Here is a 9,045-nt window from a genome sequence, read left to right as displayed (position 1 = left end):
ACGCTAATGTGGAATATAACCTGCAAACCATGTTTTCACTTAAACACACGTGCCACTATTCATGAATGAAAATGTAAGGTAAATGGGAGGAACAGATGGAAATGAAGTGGAAGTAATGCCGTCCCAAAGAGCAAAGAGGCACTGGAGCAGCTTCTCATGGAAATCGCATATATTTAGATCTTCAGTTATGACTGATGTTTTGCTTTATGCCTCTTGCTGGCCTGATATATGAGAAACTGAATTTTGCTGCAGGATAAAGGGTGAAAGCTTCACGTTTTTAAAGGAACAGACAAATTGGACAAAATGCTTATTTGTTTTTTCAAATGTCAAACAAGAAGGTTGATACCACTTGCGTGTCTTTTTTTTTTTTACCAGGTCAAATATTTACACCTACACCTACACCGGCAGCACATGTTAAACCTATTAAAAAGCTTGTTCTGTGGGGATTACATGCTTTTCGTTTTCCATTCTTTATGCTAAAGTAAACTATTGGTATTCTGGTCACAGATCAATACTTAACACACAGGTATGAAAGCAGTATTGATTGAAGTGGGTGTTCAAATGCCTCTAAGTGACCAGTGATTCCAGTTCACAGACAGGCAATTGCTTGCTGTTGACAGCAAGGCTGTCCAAAAGGCTTGTCCAAAAATAATTGATTTTTATTTTTTTTAACTTTATTTTCTTTTTTTAAAATAGTGGCTTAACATTTGTGGAAAAAATAAGCTTCTTTTTCCGTCTGTGTGCCCCGGAAGGTGAAAAGGATGGCTGGGCCTACAGAGCTATGACCACAGGAATTTAGCCCATTTTAACCAAACTGTTTTAAATGAACTGAAATTAAATTTTAGCTAGCCTTTATGTCAAGTCCAGGAGTGTAAATTCTATTGGCCATCATAGTTCATGAACAACCTTTTTATTTCCTGACGAAAACATGACGATTACTCCATAAAAAATAAATGCACTAGGACAAAAACCATGATGAAATGTATCAACACTTTTGTCAACAAATAAAAACGTGATAAATATATGCAGAGTATTTATAGTCAGACAAATAAAACCCTGACTTAACGTCAGAATAATATTAACATATAACAGTTACACACCCAGATGTGTAGATATTACATAGTCAATGTGCATAAAAACCTTGGAATAATTTGGTATGGCACTGCCAGTCAAAAACTTAACCTGTAACTTTAGGAGACCTTTAAGGCATGCAATGCTTAGTGTATTGAAGACTTTCATCAATAATTTAAAATCCCAATTTTAATACACGTTGTACCCTGTATTCATTCATTTTTGAATGTTGATCTAAATTAACTATCAGGCTATCAATTTACTATCATTTAGCCTCAAACTGCAGCCTTCATAGTAATTCATCCATCCCTCTGTCTGTCTTCTGTTTATAATATAGGAACGATTATACCCACAAAGCATTAAAAAGTTTTATATAAAATTTTGCAGTACTTGCTGTAAGGTTCATGCACTCCCGATGGTCATCGAAAACGTGCTCAGCTTTACCGCCATGAACTGCCGTCTGTTTCACTATCTGTGTGTGGTATCTAAAGACTTTTATTCTACTTCTTCATTCTGTATGTAATTGTGACTCAAACAAAATTCCCTTGTAGGTACAAGTTTTGGTGACCATTAATTTACGTACGGATGATGTGAAAGAAACAAAAACTGAAAACACAACATGGTATTATTGAATAATTAAAAAGATTAATAATAATTTTAAAATTGTTGTTATAAATGTAAATATAATAATAATTGTTATAAATGTAATGCTGTTCATCCAAAGTGTTCCAATTAGCAGAGGGTACATACAGGATAAAATCATGCAGACGTTATATCAAGTTCCTTTACATACTGCTTGATAGCTTCACAGATTGTTATATTGCATGATTTCTATCCTATACTCGAAGTGTGGCTACTGTCAGGCTGCAACGCTTTTTATGCTTTGCATAATCAGTTTATGAAATATTCACAAACTGATATTCCTAAACCTTTGCCCTGTTAGTTCCATGGCATTGGACCCCACCTCCCACTCTTTTGTTGTAGCTTCACGTGCTTACTTTGATGTGAAACAATTTGGCTGCAAGGGTGAAAATAGTGCTGCAATTACAAAAAAAAGATAATCTATCTGCATTTTAAGTGGTGATGTATCAACCCTGTTTCCAGGTCCAAGCATCTAACTTTGTTGATTGAGGCTGTCATCATTTTAATGAGTTGTAATGCTTAATGTTTTATACTTTTTCTTTAAACACTAATTATGTGCAGCACAACTATAAGGTCAGGCTTTAGTAGTGGTGTACCATAACACGGGCTGGATTTGATACCAAGTATATGCAGTATCACTCACACAACATACCAGTACAGATACTCTTAATATATTAAGGCAGTTTATGTAGGGGAGGGCTGTGTGTCATGATTTATGAAGTGAGTGCATCTTCAGTTTGCTTAATATGAAAACATTTTAATGACAACTAAATGACTGAATTTTGCCTTCCATTATTTTTCAAGGACTTTGGCTCAACTTCTGTTGTTTTAAATCTGCTATTTAGATAAGAAAATGGTGCTGGCATGGCTGGCAGCCTTAACCCAATTTCCCTCGGAATGAATAAAGTATGATCAATCAATCAATCAATCAATCAAAAACCTTATTAGACTGTTAACATAAAAGGATTACTATATTTAAACATTTTTGTACTTCAAGATTGAAGTACATTTTTTCAGCTCCAATAAAATAATTTATTTAACACAATTCGGTGAGCTAAATATATAATTTGAATGTCTGAATAGAGTCTACAGGTAATCAGTCTGCTGAAGTACCAATTACGACCAATAACATTTTGAAAATTAACAATAAGTAATGCTAAACCTAGACCATGAGTCATGACTGAAACATTACTTTCACCACTATATGAGTTACCTGGAAATTCGTTGCCTCTTGTGCCCAGGAGATATTTTATTTTGTATTTTCATGACCACAGTTATAATCAGAATTATCATTGATTAATCATTTACCATTGTTGAATCAGTTAACAGAATAATCTTTGAATCACATCTATGTTACTCTGAGCAAATATTAATGCACAGATTATCAGTACTCTAGTCAGTCTATTGTCGTTCTGTATGATTCTTTCTATTTGCCTAAGCAGTTAACCGCTCGGACTGCTGGGTCCTTTTGGACCCAGCCCTGTGTAACAGGCAGTTGGGCACGTACTCAGGCCTGTAACAACGTGCACACACTTATGTAAGACACACACGTTCACACACACACTTAGTAAGAATAGGAAGGTTGTCTGAGGACAGTTTTTCTGATAGATATACTTTCACAAAATGCACAATATAATACACACTTGTTTTTCTCTTAAAGTAGCAGTTGATGTCCATATAAGGAGAACTTTTTGAGAGGTGGGGAATTGTTATCATTTCCAGTAAAGATCTAACTGTGATGTCATCATGGCAATATAAGGATACGGGACGGTCCATTCGAGGAAGGATTGTATTGCAAATTGTCTTCCCACACTGACTGCGCAAAGTGTGTACAATAAAAGATCACTATTTTTGACACCTACCCCGGACTCAGCCTGCTTTCTTCTCTTACCCAAATCGAACGAACTTTAACAATTCTTGGTGCCGAGAACCCGTTGGGGAGGAGAAGAGCATGCGGCTCGTCGTGGAGGTGACAAAGGGACGAAGGCCAGCAGCTTATCTGAGTGACGCCAGATTAGCAGGCTGTTAGCAGGCTCTGTCTCTGTGATGGGGGTCTGTTTGGGGGATTTTCCTCCACACAGAGTGTTTTCTTCTTGTTTTCAAGTGTTTACAAAAACTGGTTTTGTGGCCACAGTAGAGATTTCCTTCCTACATTCATGACTATATTTACAGCTCTAAAATATCTCGGTGAGATGCTGCTCTTTCTCACTCACAGCAGCCTACCTGTGTCTGAATGTGACCACATGACAACAAACCACAGCAGAGCAAAGAAGAGGAGGTGAAGAAAAGTGTGCTTGTGTGAGAAGAGTGGTGTTTGTACAGACAACTACTGTTTGATGAAATTGGAGCAACCTATTGAACTAAGAGAAGAGAAACAAACTAAAGCATTGATCCTGTCATCCCAGTAATGATTCAATACTAATATCAACACTGGTATTGATACTATCAGTATTTGGATCAGTCCAACCATCCCTCATATGGGCTTATGTTGTCCTGTACAACAAATACTTTAACACTTCAAAAAAGAATCATCATAAGGCAAACTTAGATAGGGCTGGTCTGCTTTTCTCATAACAGGGACATCCAATTCTTAATCCATAGGGTTTAGTATGATGTTGGCCCACCCTTTACAGTTAAAACAGCTTCATGGCAACCGCAAAACCCACACTCATCCACTGGGTTGTCAGACGAAGAAGTGTGATTCACCTGGAGTCCATTGGCGGCGTGCTTTACACCACTGCATCTGACACTTTGCATTGTGCTTAGTGATGTAAGGCTTGGGTGCAGCTGTTTCCATGGAAACACATTCCATGACGCTCTGTATGCACTGTTCTGATCTAATCTCAAGGTCACATGAACTTTAGAGATCTGTAGCAACTGACTCTGCAAAAAATCGGCAACCTCTGTGCACTATGAGCCTCAAAATCCTCTGACCTCACTCTGTGATTTTACGTGGACTATGACTTCATGGCTGAGTTGCTGTCGTTCCCAATCGCTTCCACTTTGGTATGATACCACTAACAGTTCACTGTGGAATATTTAGTAGTGAGGAAATTTCACGACTGGACTTGTTGCACACATAGCCTCCTATCACAATACCATACCAGAATACGCTGAGCTGCTGAGAGTGACCCATTCTTTCACAAATGTTTGTAGAAGCAGTCTGCATGCCTGGGTGCTTGATTTTATACACCTGTGGCACGGAAGTGACTGGAACACCTGAATTCATATTACCCTATTTATATTAGCCTAGCCATAGCTTTGTAGGGTTTCAGAGTGGTTTGATGTTGCAACATAAAAGCATTAATCCTGCTAAGTCTCCACTAAACCTTTTAAATCTTTTTTTTTTTTCATGCATTCTAGATGGTAAATTTTATTATAACAGCTAGGGGAAGAAAGGGAAGAATAATTTTTCTACTAATTTCTATTTTTTCCCTTTAATTCTGTGACTGCCATAATGACATTTCCACTAGATGTGAATGATCACCTACCGTACCATTTCCACTTGTCAGTCTTTTGTGTCATTTAAAGCAGATTGCTCAGCCAGTCGGAACACCAATCAGTTAGTCAAATTTTAAGAACCATGATAATAGCATTAGAGTTAGATTTAACCATATGTAATACTTTCTAATAATCTGACAGCAACACAAAGAAACCATACATTTATTTCAAAACAGCACGTATCCTATTAAACTTTTGGCCTTGCACAGCTTCAGGAATTTAGCACTTTGAGGGAACGGTCTGCCAGACTCCAAATAACAGAATTTCTGAGCAGCTCTAATCAGTGAGGGTTGAAATAGCATCAGTAGCATTAATGCCATTATATCTGAAAAAACAAAAAGTAAAAATAAACGTATATAAAAAAAACCTTATATTATTTTTTTTCTCCCAATTCTAGTCAGCTCTCTGTTGTCAAAGAAAAAAAAAAAAAGCAAATATCAACAAAAAACAAAAATTATGCCCCAAAATCTTTATTAAAAACCAGAAAAAGCAAGCAAGGCTGAACCATGTTGACATGTTTTCTCTGTGTCTCTCTGATACTTTACCTGGCAGCATGTGGTTTGAATCAAATAACCTAAAAGTACAAGCAGCTGAAAAAGAGACAATATCCAGTTACAAGATTCATGTATTTTGTGGGTAAAAGCATAAAAGATTACGTTTTATTACTGAATCTCGCTTCTGTGTGGATCAATATTTTCATGTTTTTCTTACGTAAGAAATATTTAAGTCGGGAGGTGGAAAATAAACTCCAGGGGTCAGCAGATTAGAGGGAAAGAAATTTGTCACATCTGCCCTGTTGAGCTGCTGGTTATGTCCAACTCACATATACGTTTTCCTGTGTGGAAAGCAGGCCTTTATACTTCACTTCGGGGACCTCACAGAGCATGCATCTTCATGAATTTAATTATTTAAAAGAAACCATATATTCACTTTACTGTGCCAACAACAACAGATAATGTGTTTCCTTTGATTAATCTTGTTTATTTGCATATTGTCTTTATGTGTGTATCCAAGGGTTCCTGTGCTGCACACTTTACATCTGCATAGCTCAGTTTTGTTTGCATAAACCTGTTGTTGGCCTATTGATCGGTCTGCACTCTGAAACTGCCAATCAAATACATTTATAAAAGGAATTCTTGAATCAAAGTCTTTTCAGTCAAACCTCCTGGAAACATAAAAGAAGTAGATCAAACCCCGAGTAAATCCTCTGTGAAGAAGCGCAAAGAAAGGTCGCCACACTTATGTGACTGTTGCACACTGGACAGAGTTGTAGTGACATTTGTTGGACAGCGACCTGCTTAGTGCAGCAGACAGAGAAATGAGAACGTACCAGTCACCTGTTACTAGATTCACTTAGAAAAAAACATGGTAAAATATTTGTGCAGTCGCCTGTCGGGAAGAATCTGATCTAAATCAGAAAATGGAAGTGCAGAAGATCCATCTGAAAAGCCCATTTCCTGTGTTAACCAGAACTCCAATGGAGGGAAGGCAGTGAGAACATTTTGCTCTTACTTGACACTTTCTGCCTCCTCTTACTTGACTCGTTCTCTTGTCTGGTGCTAGCACATCTTCCTCTCTGGTCATGTAGGTGGAAGAGTGAACGAGGAGAGTTATATTAGTCCTGATTTTTACCTGAGGTTATTTTGAAGAAGAGGCATTTCCTGTTGAGTAGCAGATGGAGGTACATGCTGTTCAGGTGAGGAATCCAATGATGGGACACACAAAGGAACTCACATCAGTGCCAAGCTGAGGATGTGTTGATGATGTAAATTAAACGTTCATTAATTTGGGACAAATTCAGGATCATCAAGCTAGGAGGTGGGGTGAATCCATTTTATGGTGAACAGCTGAGTCTGACAGTTCAAAAGACATTCATTCACATGAAAGTCTTTCTACTAAAAGTACGCATGAGTTGAATATGCTTAAGACCAGAAGTACTCGTCAGAATGGTCCCCCAGAATTGAATTTATATATATATATATATATATATATATATATATATATATATATATATATATATATATATATATATATGTTATTTATGAGGAAACAGCATGTAAGGCCTTGTTCACATAGGCCTAAAGACCAGTCAGTAACCAGACGCTGTTGTGTGTTTTCTGTATTTAAAGATCTTAATCTCAAAAGTAACTGCTAACAGGTCAGAAATAACAATGTAAACTGTCAATATGATTATTATCAACAATAAAGGCTGATTTGTCTGGGGAAATACCGTTCACCTGTGTTTATACCTCACATTTCTCCACTTGCTGGTCAGCAGTGTCAAATAATTCATCATCACTCTCATGTTCCTTCAAGGTTTTGTGTCCTTTTTCTTTTGCTTCCTTTGATCTCAGTTTAGTTTCTTGAGTTCAGTCATTTCTTTTGTCTGCTTGGATTAGACGGTTTATCCTGCCGGTTCTGTGGAGCGCTTTTTGTTTCTGTTTCTTGTCAACAAAACTCTCTGCCATCTGGAGAATCCACATCCTCCATGTGGGTCCATTTCTCACCACACACTCGGCACATATATCATCATAAGTCATCATAGAGGATAAAATCTAAATCAAAACCCCTTTAAATGAACTCTGTTTTGTTAACAGATCTTTACCTTTAAATATTTTCTTTCTTTTGAATAATAAGCAGAGATTTTGTATCCCTTGCAGACCGCACCAACACCTCTGATAAGTGGCACCCAGAAAGCTTAAGGATAGCTCATTTAACTAGAGCCATTATTCAGCTTTCAGTCTGTGGACTGGATGGTTTTCACATCTGATGCACACACAGGGGAATACACCAGTTCGCTTGAAGAGAACATTAAACTTTAAATTGTGTTTCTGGACCACACCCAGAATCAACAACAGGCTTTACACTTCAGAAAACAGAAGTGTAATCTCAAAATCTCAAACGCCTTCTGGCTAGGAAATAAATCCCCAAACCTGGGCTATTGCAGGGCTTTGGTGCTGTGCAATATATACTCACCAGACACTCTAAGGTAGACCGTCACACTGCTGATTTGGACCCTCTTTTGCCTTTCAAACTGCTTCAGTTCTTCATTGCACAGCATCAGGAAGGTGCTGGAACCACTTGCTCTCGTTGTCTATATCAGTGTTTCCCAACTATTGGGGCGACCGTGGCTCAGGGGGTTGGGAAGCGTATCTGTAACTGGAAGGTTGCCGGTTCGATGCCTGGGCTCTCTGTCCTGGTCGTTGTGTCCTTGGGCAAGACACTTTACCCTACTGGTGTTGGCCAGAGGGGCCGATGGCGCGATATGGCAGCCTCGTTTCTGTCAGTCTGCCCCAGGGCAGCTGTGGCTACAACCGTAGCTTGTCTCCACCAGTGTGTGAGTGGCATTGTAAAGCGCTTTGGGTGCCTTGAAAAGCACTATATAAATCCAATCCATTATTATTATTATTATTAACTATTATGCAGCAGCACATAGGTGTGCTGTGAGAAATGATCAGGTGTGCTGTGGAAGATTATCTGGTTCCACCTGATTAGTACTCTAAGTAACAGCGTGAGTAAAGGGGAGAACAATTACATTCTCTTCCACTAGAGGGCAGTACAACTACCTGCTCTAATTAAATGTGTTGCCATTAAAATCGCTGAAGATGAAGAAGAAATTACGTGATAGTTACCGTGAGTGAGACAACACAGCAAGTATTAGCAATAGATAAATATGTGAAAAGAAAAAGTAGTCAATCTACGGAAGAGGATTAGGGCCACTGGAAAAAAAAAATATATATATATATTTTTTTCCTTCCTTTCCAGAATTCTGAGAGAAAAAAAAAGTCCGAATTTTGTTGTCTACATGAAATTATGACCCCACCACCTGAA

This window comes from Rhamphochromis sp. 'chilingali', assembly GCF_963969265.1.
Source record: "Rhamphochromis sp. 'chilingali' genome assembly, chromosome: 3".
Taxonomy (NCBI): Eukaryota; Metazoa; Chordata; class Actinopteri; order Cichliformes; family Cichlidae; genus Rhamphochromis; species Rhamphochromis sp. 'chilingali'.
Note: the sequence above shows the minus strand (reverse complement) of the source record.